Source organism: Tamandua tetradactyla, chromosome 1, assembly GCF_023851605.1.
Source record: "Tamandua tetradactyla isolate mTamTet1 chromosome 1, mTamTet1.pri, whole genome shotgun sequence".
NCBI lineage: Eukaryota > Metazoa > Chordata > Mammalia > Pilosa > Myrmecophagidae > Tamandua > Tamandua tetradactyla.
The window spans coordinates 50986718-51000846 of NC_135327.1; the positions used below are offsets into that span (position 1 = coordinate 50986718).

Here is a 14129-nt window from a genome sequence, read left to right on the forward strand (position 1 = left end):
GAGCTCTTCAGCAATGATGGTGCTAGTCTCACAAATTTATTTCTCACTGTTCTGGTAAAAGGTGCATCTTTTGGACATTCCTGGGGTGTAAGAGCAGACTTTGCATGATAAATCCACTCTAACATTCCAATCTCTCTAAGTCTCTGGATCCCCTCATCTACGTTATACCAGGGCAGTTCTGGCATTTCAACTTCAGGTAATGTCAGCCACCTTTTGATTCATGTTTCAACCAACTATCCAAACAAGCTGTTAATATCTTTTCTAACCCCTTGAGCTATAACATTGAATGCAGAATCTCTGCTTAGTGGGCCCATATCAATAAATTCAGCCTGATCCAGCTTTATATTCCTCCCACCATTATCCCACACTCTTAAAATCCATTGCCACACATATTCCCCTGATTTCTGTCTATACAAATTGGAAAACTCACACAGTTCTTTTGGAGTATAATGTACCTCCTCATGTGTGATACTTTGTACCTCACCTTTGGGGCCTGCTGGGACTTTAGTCTAGTTATAGGTCTGGAAGAAATGAGGGGTGGTGAGGGTGGGTCATGAAAAGAATTAGAAATATCTTCCAAGTCATTTGCTTCAGGGCCTTCATTTGCAGTTTCATCTGGTGAAAACAGGATTAATCACCCTAAGCCTAATCCCTTCAGGAGGAGGTTGGGTGGCCAACTCCTCAAGGTAGGCTGGAGGTAGGCTGGAGGTAGGGCAGCTATGTCCTCAGGGCAGACTATTACAGGTTTATCTAGAGAAGACTCAGCATGACCTAGGGTTTCAACCTCAACCCCAACATCATTATCAATCCATACGTCACCATGTCATTTTTCAGGGTCCCACACCTTTCCAATCAATGCCCTCATTTTAATGGCAGACATCATGCAAGATTGAAATTTCCATTTACATTGTAAAGTTGCTACTCTTACAATAAGATTCCGAGTCTGATTTTCAGAGATCTCAAGTCCATGGCCACAGGAAATAAGATTTTCCTTCAGGATACTCATAGAAACTTCTACATATTTCAATCGGCCTTTAAGCTTCTCACTAGAAGGCTTAAGCCCAACTCTTTCACTCCTTAATGTAGCCAGTGTATCTAACAACAACCAGCCAACATCTCTATACCTCTTATTTCCACAAAAACTCTGTAAAGGCGCCAAAAACATTATCCCCCAGAGCCTGGCTTCGTATAAGCAAAGCATTGGGAGAATCGAACGGTGATATTTTGACTATGTCTTTTGCCAACTCACTCCATGGATTGGGAGTGTCATTCTGATTATGGGAATCAGAGTCCTCATTGCCTTTGATTCCAGTCAGAGTAGAAAACCATTCATGAAAACCCATTTTTAAGATTCTGTTTCTTAAAAACCACTTCTGGTACCAAGATTAATTAGTTAGGGTTTTCTAGAGAAACAGAATCAACAGGGATCACTCGCAAATATAAAATTTATAAAAGTGTCTCACGTGACCACAGGAACGCAGAGCCCAAAATCCACAGGGCAGGCTGTGAAGCTGATGATTCAGATGGAGGGTCTGGATGAACTCCACAGGAGAGGCTCGCCAGCCAAAGCAAGAAGAGAGCCTGTCTCTTCTGAATCTGCTTAAAAAGCTTCCAGTGATTAGATTGAGCATGACTCATTGCAGAAGACACTCCCCTTGGCTGATTACAAATGGAATCAGCTGTGGATGCAGCTGATGCAATCATGATTTAATTCTTTGAAATGTCTTCATTGCAACAGACAGGCCAGCACTTGCCCAACCAGACAAACAGGTACCACCACTTGGCCAAGTTGACACATGAACCTGACCGTGATAATACCCCTTCCCACTCCCTTCTTTTAACCACTGTTATTTCAATCTACTCAATTTATTATTAACCTTTGTTCCCCCTATTATTTCTTTATTTCTTATCCATATTTTTTACTCATCTGTCCATGCTGTAGATAAAAGGACCATCAGACACAAGATTTTCACAATCACTCAGCCACATTGCAAAAGCTATATCATTATACAATCATCCTCAAGAAACATGGCTACTGGAACATAGCTCTACAGTTTCAGTCACTTCCCTCTAGTCACTCTAATACACCATAAGCTAAAAAGGGGATATCTATATAATGCATAAGAATAATCTGTAGTATAACCTCTCAACTCTGTTTGAAATCTCTCAGCCATGGACACTTTATTTTGTCTCATTTCTCTCTTCCTCCTTTCAGTCAAGAAAGTTTTCTCAATCCCTTGATGCTGAGTCCCAGCTCATTCTAGAATTTCTGTTCCATGTTGCCAGGGAGGTCTACACCCCTGGGAATCATGTCCCATGTAGAGAGGAGGAGGGCAGTGAGTTCGCTTGCCGTGTTGGCTGAGAGAGAGAGGCCACATCTGGGCAATAAAAGAGGTTCTCTGGAGGTGACTCTTAGGCTAATTTTAAGTAGGCTTATCCTATCCTTTACAGGGATAAGTTTCTTAGGGAAAAGCCCCAAGATTGAGGGCTCAGCCTATTGATTTAGTCGTCTCCACTGCTTGCAAGAATATCAGGAATTCTCCGAATGGGGAAATTGAATTTTTCCCCCTTTTCCCCTAATTCCCCCAAAGGGACTTTGCAAATACTTCTTTATTAACTGTTCAAATCACTCTGAGATTTATTGGGGAATCACACTAACCTGGACAAACCTACAAAATCTTATGTCCTATTCAAAGCTCCATGTACTTATGGTGGTGAATATAAATTTCAATTTCCCTGGCATAACTGCCTAAGAGCGCAACTGCTGGGTCATATGGTAACTGCATATTTAATTTCATAAGAGACTACCAAATTTTTTCCATAGCTTTACACTCCCCCCAGCAATAAATGAATTATCCAGTTTCTTTGAATCCTCACTAACATTTGATATTGTCATTTAGGTATTCTGATGGATGTGTGAGTGATCACCCATTTGGCCTGTAATTTAAATTTCCTTGATGTCTAATAACATCGAACATCTTTCATAAGCTTATTTCCCACCTATATATCCTTTTCAATGAAATTTGTTTTTGTCTCAACCAACTTTTATTTGGATTGTTTTATTTTTTTTTACTCTTGAATTTTGAGAGTTCTTCATATATTCTACATGTTACTCCTTTGTCAGTGTTCTAGTTTGCTAGCTGCCAGAATGCAATATACCAGAAATGGAATGGCTTTTAAAAAGGGGAATTTAAATTAATAAGTTGCTAGTTTACAGTTCTAAGCCTGAGAAAATGTCCCAGTTAAAACAAGTCTATAGAAATGTCCAATCTAAGACATCCATGGAAAGATACCTTGGTTCAAGAAGGCCGATGAAGTTCAGGGTTTCTCTCTCATCTGGAAGGGCACCTGGCAAGCATGGAGTCATCTGCTAGCTTCTTTTCCTGGCTTCCTGTTTCATGAAGCTTCCCAGGAGACAATTTCCTTCTTCATCTCCAAAGGTCGCTGGCTGGTGGACTCTGCTTCTAGTGGCTATGTCGTTCTGCTCTGCTCTCTCTGAGTCTCCTGCCTTTCTCTTTTGTCATTCTCTTTTATAGGATTCCAGTAGACTAATCAAGACCCATCGCAATGGGTGGAGACATGTTGCCGCCTAATCCAGCTTAGCAATCACTCTTGATCAATTCACATCTGCAGGGAGATGATCTAATTATAGTTTCAAACACACAGTTTTGAACAGTGATTATTCTGCCTTTATGAAATGGGATTTTGATTAAAACATGGTTTTTCTAGGGTATATACATCCTTTCAAACCAGCACAGTCAGATATGTGGTTTGAAAATATTTTCTCCCATTGTGTAGTTTGTCTGTTCATCCTTTTCATGTGAACTTTTACTGAGGACAAGTTTTTAACTTTGATGAGGTTCAATTTAGAAAATTTTCCTTCTGAGGATCATGGTTTTGGTGCCAAATCTAAGAACTCATTGCTTAGACCTAGATCCCATAGATTTTCTACTTTTTTTTCCCAAAAGTTTGAAAGTTTTGTGCTTTACGCCCATGATTCATTTTGAGTAATTTTTGTATAACATGCGAGGTTTAGGTTGAGTTTCAATTTCTTTTGTCTATGTATGTCCAATTGCTCAAGGACCGTTTACTGAAAATAAAACTAGTTCTTTCTCCATTGAATTGCTTTTTTGCTCTTGTCAAAAATCAGTTGGGGGTAGGCAATGGTGGTACAGGGGCAGAGTTCTCTACCTGCCATGCCAGAGACCCAGGTTCAATTCCCAGTGCCTGCCCATGCACCCCACCCCCTCCAAAAATCAGTTGGCCATGTTTGTATGGTCTGGCTCTTAGTTCTCTATTCTGTTCCATTAATCTATATGTCTGTTCATTTGCAATACCACACTATCTTGATGACTGTAGTTATTGAGTAAGCCTTAGTATCAGGTAGAGTGATTCCTCAAACCTTATTCTATGTCATTGTTTTAGCTATTCTATAGACTGTGTTTTTCCATATAAACTTCAGAATAAGCTTGTGTATGTCTACAAAAACCATACTGGAATTTTAAGAGGAATTCAATTAAGCCTTTAGATAGGTTTTGGTAATTTCCCTCTATTCTTAATTTGCTGAGTGTTTTTGCCATGAATGGGTGTTGAATTTTGCCAACAGCTTTCCCCTGCATCAATTGATAATATTAATTTTCTTTTTTGGATGTTAATTTGATGAATTCTATTGATTCATTTTTAATGTCAGCTCTACATTCCTGAAAAAAGCTCCACATGATCATGGTATACAATTCTTCTATACATAGTTAGATTCAGTTTGCTAGTATCCTGTGGGAGGGTAAGTTCATGAGAGATATTAGTCTATAATTTCTTTCTTTCTATCATGTATGCCAGATTTTGTTATCAGGCTAACACTGGCCTTCTAAAATAGGTCAGGAAGTGGTCCCTTCTATTCTAGTTTCTGGAGGATATTATGTAAAAGCAGTGTTATATTCTTCTTTAAAGGTGTGGCATATTTTTTTTAGTGAAATTATCTAGGCTGGAAATTTCTTTTGGGGAAGATTTTGAATTATGAATTAATTGTTTACTGGTTATATAGCTATTCAGATGATACATTTAATCTTGACTGAATTTTGATAGTTTGTGGTTTTTGAGGTATTGGCCCATTTCTTCTAAGTTGTTGAATTTATGAGCATAAAGTTTTTTGTAGTATTCATTTATTACCATTTAATGGCTTCAGGATGTATAGTTATACCCCCTATTTCATTCCTGATACTAGTGATATGTACCGTCTACTTCTTTATTTTTGTCTAAATTAATCATTTAATCAAGGCCTAGTTTATCTATTTTCACTCTATTTTTATATTGTACAATGTGTCAACATTTCACAGGAAGGAAAAATATTTTGAGTGTTTTTTAAAGAATAACATTTATTTTATATATATATCCAATTTTAATAATTTCAAGCATTTCTGAAAAATATAAAGAAAGTAAATAATCAACCAACACCTTTCTGTCAGAAATATCGCTTGGTTTGTAATATTCTACAGATTTTCTTATAGAGATAGAGATAAAATTATAAGATGATAAGTAAGATAAATTGGCAGATATGTTTTTTTCATATATAGATAGTACTACATATTACTTTATAGCTAAGTTATATTTACTCTTACTAAGATTAAATGAAAGGAAAAGAAACTAAAACGTACCTGAAGGAATTTATGAATTTCAGAAAAAAAGACTTCACAACAAGAGGTATAAGTTCCTAAAACAGTCCGTAAAAATAAGAAAATAGATTGAAAATCCTGATGATATTGGAGGTGATTTTTTTGGTTATTGCTATTGCATGCTTCAGTTTTAATAATATGCACCGACCTATAGCTGAAGAAGGCAAGGAAATTATTGCACTTAGGCTTCCTCACAACTTCCCATTTTCTATCTCCAGATTTTAGTGAGTTACACAAAAATATCTCATGGTCAAGGTTTATGATATTTATTTACCCCCAAATATAATGTTTTAGTATTGGATTTTTAAAAGAATTGCTTGTTCACGGTATTTAACTATCGATGGCGTCATGATGCTTTGGTTGTTTTCTTTTCAATTTCTTTTAGTTAGACAGATTCCATGATGAAGTAGAATTTATTTAAAGGTTCATGTCTACAATGTATTCTGATTTCTTGTGCGTTTGAGAACAATTGGCTGTTACCTTGAAATGTGAAGGACAGCCTGCACAGGCAAAACATTCTTGGGTCACGCTGTCTTTCCTGTGGAACATTCCCTCAGGGATTGTGTGGTGCTGTGAAGAAATCCAAAAACAACCTGGTTTCCTCTTCCCTGTAACTTGACTTTCTGCCTGTTTGCATCACAGATTACTTGTTTTTGAAGTTCTGTAACTTCACCAGAATAGGTTTTGGGGTTAATTGTTGCGTACTGATATATCTTTTTTTAGACAACTCTGTTCTTTTATTCTGCAGATTTAAGACCCTTTATTTTAGGAAAAACATATTTTTTATTACTTTTTTCTATTCCTTTTTATTCTGTTTTGTGTTACCTGAAAGGTTATACAAGGTTATCCTGTTTACCAGGATAAAAAACTACTCTCTGGAAACAAACAAATGAAAGCCCTTAATTGTAGTGTTTGCTGATTCACATGGTGTAAATACTTCCACTATAGCTGATTTCAGGATATCAATGCCATGCCATTGAAAGTGGAGTTTGGAAGAAATAACTGCCAATCAGCTTGTGACAGCAAGCCAGCCCCACTATTGTGGTTATATACGCCTTGGATCTCTTTTGTTTGTCTTTCATATCATTTCCTATCATAGGTTTTATATATTTTTATTTATATGCAACCAAGTACTGTTCATCTATCACTATGCTTTCAGTTGTGTTTAGTCCTATTTCTTATTCTAATTTCTAATGTGACTTTTATCTTTGAATGATTTAATAATGTCCATTTTCCCTGAACTCTGCTAGTTTCACCTTCATTTTGATTTTATTGTCTTTTCTTTAAATCTTTGTATTTCTTTTGGGGCACATTTCCTTTCCTTTGGGTTCCTTTTCTATATTAGCTTTAATTTATTTTAAACTAGGGGGAAATGTTTGTCTGAAATCTTCTTCTGTTTCCTGTGAATAATTCTTTTTCAGATGTATCATCCCTTTTTATGTTCCTTGAAACCTTCATTTCTGTCTCTTATCTCTCCCCTCCTCCAGTTATCTAGGCAAATGCCCAGTGCCATTCTGGAATCCATGCTGGCTCCTTTATGATTGTGATTCATCCTTGAGAGGTGATAACTATTTGCTGATGAATTTTCCTTAAAAAGGAACCCTTTTGGAATTAATGCAATGCAGTACTTACAGAAGTATTATTATTATTTATTTATAATTTTTACCTTATATACTTTCAAATTGAATTTGAAACAGCTAACAGCCATGGTATTTAAATACTAACAGCCATAGTATTTAAAAACATCCATGTACATAAGCTTTATGTATAACAGGAATAATATTTTAAAAGGTCAAAGTTCAGTGCTTCAAAGCAAAATTTTAATTGATACCAACCATCAACAAGTGAACATCTCTATAAAAATTTTTTCTGGTTTCTGCATCTTTGCATACACACGTATAAGAAAATACACAAAAAATAGAAAATATTTATGCATATAACTGTGAGGATGGCAGTGGGGGCAGGGGTAGAGGTGAATAGTTAGGGGTTCATGTGCGGCTTAGAGAGTAAAGAGACAAGTTTAGACACTCCGATTCCTTTGAATGGGAAAACAAGATTGCAGACACCAGGATATATATTTCCATTCATACACAGGGATTTTGATATGGAAAATTAATCATTTATCCCAAGATTCCTGTTTAGAGATGGCAGCTATTTTATAGAGGTATTGAGTCAATGAAAAGCAAGCAAAGGGAAAATGATAAATAGTGTACAGTTAAGTAGAAACTGGCTATTTATTGAGTATAATAGAGTACTGAGATATGAATCTTTATTTAGTAATCTGCTATTCAGTTAGAGGACCAGATTCCATATGCACTGGCTCTTAAGGGTACTGTTGGAACAACTTAGGACAGAAAGGGTGTGACTTCTTCATTTCCTATGTTTTTTTTCGTCCAAGCTTAAACACTCAGAACTGGTTTTGTGAACATCTGCCTCGTGCAATAGTGTGGACAATGAATATTCTTGATAGTGCTGGAACCTCTGGGTGTGAGAGTAGAGTAGTCCATTGGCATTTATGTGGAACCATGAGATATCATTGCAAGACTCAGCTCAAGCATCCCTCAACAGAAATCCCTGTCATCTCTTGGTGCAAAAGACACAACACAACACTCTTACCAGAATCGGTCTTCTTGATAGGGTAAGCCCGGCGTTTAACATCACTTGCAGAATAAACTGACACTGTGATGCCCAGTCTGGGATTTAGTCCCAGCTCAATGGTTCAGACTTGAGTGGAGCAGCTCAGTTGATGGCCAGCTAGCAAGGTGAGCATCCAGAGGTCCATGAACCAACACACCCCACCCACCCAGAGTTAGCCAGTTTGGGCTTGTCGACGTGCACTGATATCTTGAGGCAGGAGGGGTCAGTGTGGACGCCAGAAACTACCTTTGGACTGGCTGATTGAGGGATGGCCACTCAGAGGTCAGGAGGTAGGGTTGTCTAGGTCTTTGGCACACCTGGCCAGGGAAACCGGCAGCACCACTGTCACCTGGGAGCTTGTTTGATGAGCAGAATCTCAGGCTCCATCCCAGGCCCACTGACTCAGAACCTCCATTCTAATTCAAATGCACGTTAAACTTTGAGAAGCGCGCGGGTCCAGGTCTCCGCACCGCGGCTGACAGGAGCATCTGCCTCCCGGCCCCGCCCCTTCTCCCTTTTGCTGGCCTCTTAAGCAAAGCTCAGTCCTGCACAAAATTTTGGCAAACCCCGAGTGTGTGGGGAGAGGGCGTGCAGGAGCTGCCCCCCGCGGAGGAGGGCAGAAGGAAAGTGTGATGGGTGGAAAGCTGCCTTCTCCGGCTTCGGGTAAGGGCGGCGTGTAGTCACTCCCCTCGACCCTCCTCCCCCCCCCCCCCCCCCCCCCCCCCCCCGCAGCGGCTACAGCCTGCCTTCCGCCGGTTGCCACGAAAACCCGGAGCAGCGGCGTGCGCTCCTGGAAAGTCCTCCTAGGAACCAAGCCGGGTAGCTGGGCATGCTCAGTAGCTGGCGAGGTCTGGGTGGAGAGTGGAAAGCTTGGGCTCTCCCTCGCATCCCCTCCCTCTGGCCCCCGCCCCCCTTGCCCCTGCTCAGCGCGTAGTAGTTCCCCAGCGTGAGCCCGGGGAAACCGGGAACATGGCGCTCGGAGCGATGTAGCAGCCGAGGAGGAGAAAGGGATGAGGCACCACGGCTTCGCTGACAGCCAGGCACCAGGTAGGCACGCACGCTCGGCGGGGCTGCCTGGATGGGTATGGGCGCCGGGAGGGCGCCGGCGGGCAAGGCGCGCGGCTGGGTCCCGGGGCATCTTGCTTTGCCGGGAGAGAATGCGAAGCGTACATCTGTGACAGCGCGCGATGGTGCATCTCCAAGGAGATGCCAAAGGCTGGGGACCGGCTGCCTGGAGGGAAGGGACCAAGGGACCGCCCCTCACCTCCCCTCCCCCCTGGCGGTACCATCCAGCCAGGGCTCTCTACGAGTCAAATAAAGGATAGTTCCTTTTTGCTGGGCGAGAGGGCGTGGGGGAAGAGAACCCCGGCCACCAGCCCCGGGAGCGCGCCGGTACCCCGGACCGCTAGCAAGCCCAGCACCGGTTCTTTGTGTGTACAGCCGCGCACGTCCGGGGGCTGCCACGGTGCCTGCCTCTCCCAAAGAGTGTTGGACACGTTGCCAGGGCAGGATTCCCGTATGGTTTTTGTCTCTCGGCAGGTGTGGACGGGGAGATGCGATAGCTGAGTCTTTATGGGGCTGTGTTTTCCTTTGTTACTTGCCCGGGTGTGTGTGCGTGCACGGTGGGTTGTAATGGAGAGAGACAACTTCTGCTTGTAGGCATGGGTGTGGGCAGAGCCTGGAAGATAATCCAGGTTCCAAGTCTTGTCAAAATTGCCTGCGGGGTTGGCCTCCTGGAGGGTAAACTTAGAAGTCCAGGGATCCTCAGCGCAGGGTTTGGAGGAGGAGTCCCTCCTAAAACCGAGTGTGTGGATGGAGCTTTAAACATGGGACAGGAGTCAATTCCTCAAGAGTGTATATCAATTAAGGGAGTTTAAAGCACAGGGGCTATCTATCTATGGTGGGCGTTTCAAGGCCAGAGAAATAAAGAGAAAGACAGGCTGGCACAAATCCAGAGGAAAGTGTCAGGTTAATTGTTGGTGACAGCTTGGAAGGCTGAATACACTTTGGGTGGAGTCAAGAAACTGCCTTCAGCTGGGGAGTAGGGGTGGGTGCTACTGGGAAATAGTCGCCAGGTCTCAAGTAACTAACAAAATCTATCTGGGCCTCCTTTTCTCTTTCTCTTTTTAGTGGCATATGGACACTCCCTCTTACCTGAGTCTGAATGGACAGGATGCTCTTTAAAGGTCCTCTACACTAGAATTCTATGAAACTGACACCCTATAATAATATTCCACTGCCTTACATTGGTATATTCCTGCAGGGAATTGACCTGACCCTATCCGTTCTACCTAACTTTTATGAATATTTGACAGTGCAACAACTCACTGAGTTAGGGGGGAAGGTACATTTAGAACTTTATTTTTTCTTTTATGATATAAAGGGTGGGCATCTGTGAACATGAAATTTAGAGATAACGTCTCTCTGCACTTATACTGTTTATGTTTATGGTCTCCTTAGGTGACAAGAATGAGTCAGTATCATCAAAATGAAATGGGAATACTTGAGAAAAACGCATTTAAATGAATTAAAGTCATAATGCCCAGTCTGATAATAATATCTTGACTTACAATACGTATGTGCAAAGCAGCACTACTGTAGGAAACAAGAGAAGTCAGTGGCAAGTTCATTGATAACATTGGTCTTAATTACATTTTTATGTCACTCTGTAAATCTTATACAGATGTCCCAAATGTCCCCTGTCCCAAACTGATTTCTTGACTTGTTTCTTTTGTGTCAATTTTAGCTGCCAGACATTGGAAGTTTGGCATTGCCTCCTGTTCACTGTTGTCGAAGTGCTTCTGGTTTGAGGTCCAGGTATTTTAGGCTTGGTGAGTTTGAAAGCTGGCTCTTCCTTGTTTAGCTTTGTGATTTTGGGTAAGCTGTTGAACTTTTCCAAGCTTCAAGTTTCCTTATCTATCAAATAGTCCTGAGAATAGTAAGACTTACTTAAATGGATAGATGTGTGGATTACATAATATAAACCACCAGGGAAATAGTGATGATTCTTGTATGGGGAAGGAGAGTGGATGTTTACTGAACCCATATTATGTGCCCTATATTACGCTAGTCAGGTTCAGACATGTGATCTCATTTTATCTTCCCAACATCCCCATGAAGTGTGCTTAGTGACAATATTAATATTATTTCAGCATAAGAGCAAAAGCTAAAGATAGAGTAGCGTGGGGTCAGAAAAAGCTTTTAAGTGTTATTTAATCCAACCAACCTATTTGAGGTTTTATATACCCACCCATGGTGAAGGAAAGAGCACCATTTAGAAGGAACTCAGTTAAACAGTTGTCATTTATATGGAAACCTAGACAGTTTGAGACTTGAATCTTATACAGATGTCCCAAATGTCCCCTGTCCCAAACTGATTTCTTGATGTTGCTTCCCCCCTTTTAGCTACCCCACCAATGTAATGCAAAACAATTAAACAATCAAAAACAAATAAAATAATAAAGATAACAACTGCAATGAAATCCTTAACATCCTTCTAATCTTTCTGACCTCGGCAAATGGCATTCCCATCCACGGAGTTGTTTCAGCCAGAAACTTCAGTATTATTTTTGACACCTCTATTCCCTTTACCCTCCACTTCCAAAACTATCATGCAGTCCTATAAATTCTGTCTTCTAAATGTATTTCTATATGCATCATCTGGATGCATTCTTCCTTCTATCCCACCACCACTACCATCAAACTTCAAGTCATTATCTGTCACATGGACCATTAGAATAACTTCCTAACAAGACCCCTGGGATCTTTTCTTGGCCTCTCCAATCCTTTACCAAGAAGATTTGGGATCATGTCAACTTCCTGCATAAAATGTATCTACATACCTGGGACAGAATCCAGAGACTCACAGAGCCTTGGATACCGGTCCAGCCTCATCTTGGGCTTCTCTTCCTCTTTCTGTTGTTACATTGAACTGCTATTTCTGGAACATCCCCATCACTTTCCCCTGTTCTTTGCCAATCCAAGTCCTTCTCATCCTTGACCTCCCTTCATCACCACACCAACTTTCCCATCATCCCTTTACTTTTCCTCCATAGCATTTATTTCAGTTTGCAATGACCTATTTACTTAGTATGTATAAGCTCTGGGCTGGCCATTTTGTGTCTTGCATGCAGTAGATGCTCAATAAATGTTTGGTGGATGGGTGAAGGACTCAGTACTCTGCCTCAGCATTTTTCTGTGCCAATTTAAAGGTCTGAATTTTTAGAAACTTTTTCAGTAACTTGTATAAAAAGAGCAATTTAGAATCTCATTCTGACTTCAAAAGATGAGTATTCTTGGCTTTACAAATATGTCTTCTAAGAACTGATTTTAAGCTAGCTGTTAAAAATTGAATCAAAATATTTTCTGGCAACTGAGGTATTTGCAAAAATACATTAGTCATTCAATAAATATTCAACAAATATTTATTGGACATGTCTTTTTGCCAGGCTAGGTCCCAGGGAAAGTATGGCAAACTAGACTTTTAGCCTTTTAGAGAATAGTAATAATTATAATATTATTTATTTAACTTCTATTACATACCAGGTTCTCTATAGTCCTCATATGTTCTCCTTACTATATTCCTCTGATCCTTTCTAATAACACAGACCCTGACACTTAATTGGAGGCACAAGTATTTGATAAATTAATAAACAGTAGATATTATTATCCTGATTTTTCAAAATAGGAAATTGTGCTTACCTGGGGAAAAGGAGAACTTAGAACATCTTAGAACAATATGCAAAGACTTTCTGAAAATATCCATGGGGGCCCTGTTCAGTTTTAAAAATCATCCTGGCCATTATCTCTGGGGCTAAATTAAGGACACATTGCCCTTTAAATGGGAACTCTTTCCTGGTGTGTTTCTTTGTCTTCCACAGTTGTCAAAATTCTTACTCACCAGCTGAATTGTTTTATTTGTTCCATTTAACCAGAGTGAGAAGTAACAATGTCTCTCTCATTCAGAGCCATTTTCAGTGGTTTTGAATAGCTAGAGTAAGTGTGCAAGGATGATGAATGGATTTCAACACAGGGACACAAATGCTACATTTTGGATTTCTCAGGTGGCCTCAATTTCATGTCATTTTTTAATACTCATTGAAGGTGATTTGTTAAATAAGTAATAAAGTATCATTTAATGCATATGCTTAAGTAAAGCTTTTCACATAAGAAAATACAGAGATAAGACTGTGCGTCTTAATTTTGTTTAAATAGCCAACTGAGTCAACTAAAACCTAAAGTAACTAATAAGAGATTTCAGTAAGGTGGTTGCTCATAAAATTCATGCTCAAAAATCAATGACTACCCAAAACACCAGTGTTTACCAACCAAATAATGGAATGGGATTGATTCTATTAATGGATCCACAGAAATATAATTTACCTAGAAATGATAGGAAATGTACATAAAATACTTGGGAATAGAAAGAAATACACAAGGACCAATGTAGAAAGCTATAAAATTTTACTCAGACACATGAAATAGGAAAAGAACAGACAAAAGACATCCTTATTCCAGGGTAGAAAGATGGGTAGTATAAAATGGTTATTTTTCCCAGATCCATGCTATAGTTTTATTATATTGAGATTTGTGGTAACTTAAGAAAATGACTCTAATGTACATCTTTAAAAATATATAAGAATAGCCAAGACAGTTTTACAACATAATAACCGGAGGTGGTGGAGGTGGCACTGGAGGTGGTGGAGTTGGGTGGCGGAGCTGGCAGAGGAGGTAGTGGAGGTGGTGGAAGCATTGCTAAGTTATACCATCTCAGTGTTTATCCATTGTCTTTTCTTCTGGTGTCATACATGCCCCTAGCTTTGT

The 14129-nt window shown here is 40.0% G+C and overlaps 1 protein-coding gene across 2 annotated transcripts in view; it reads left to right on the plus strand.

The window, feature by feature from the left end:
- The window catches only part of PAK5 (p21 (RAC1) activated kinase 5), a 383618-nt gene that overhangs the window by 11015 nt on the left and 358474 nt on the right, over nucleotides 1–14129 (plus strand). The window contains exon 1 of one of the 2 annotated variants that reach the window (XM_077115420.1): nucleotides 9212–9353. The exons of the other annotated variant lie outside the window; for it this stretch is intronic. The gene's annotated coding sequence lies outside the window, so the exon portion shown is untranslated. Of the gene's footprint in view, nucleotides 1–9211; nucleotides 9354–14129 lie in introns of those variants that run through there. 2 annotated transcript variants of the gene reach the window in all.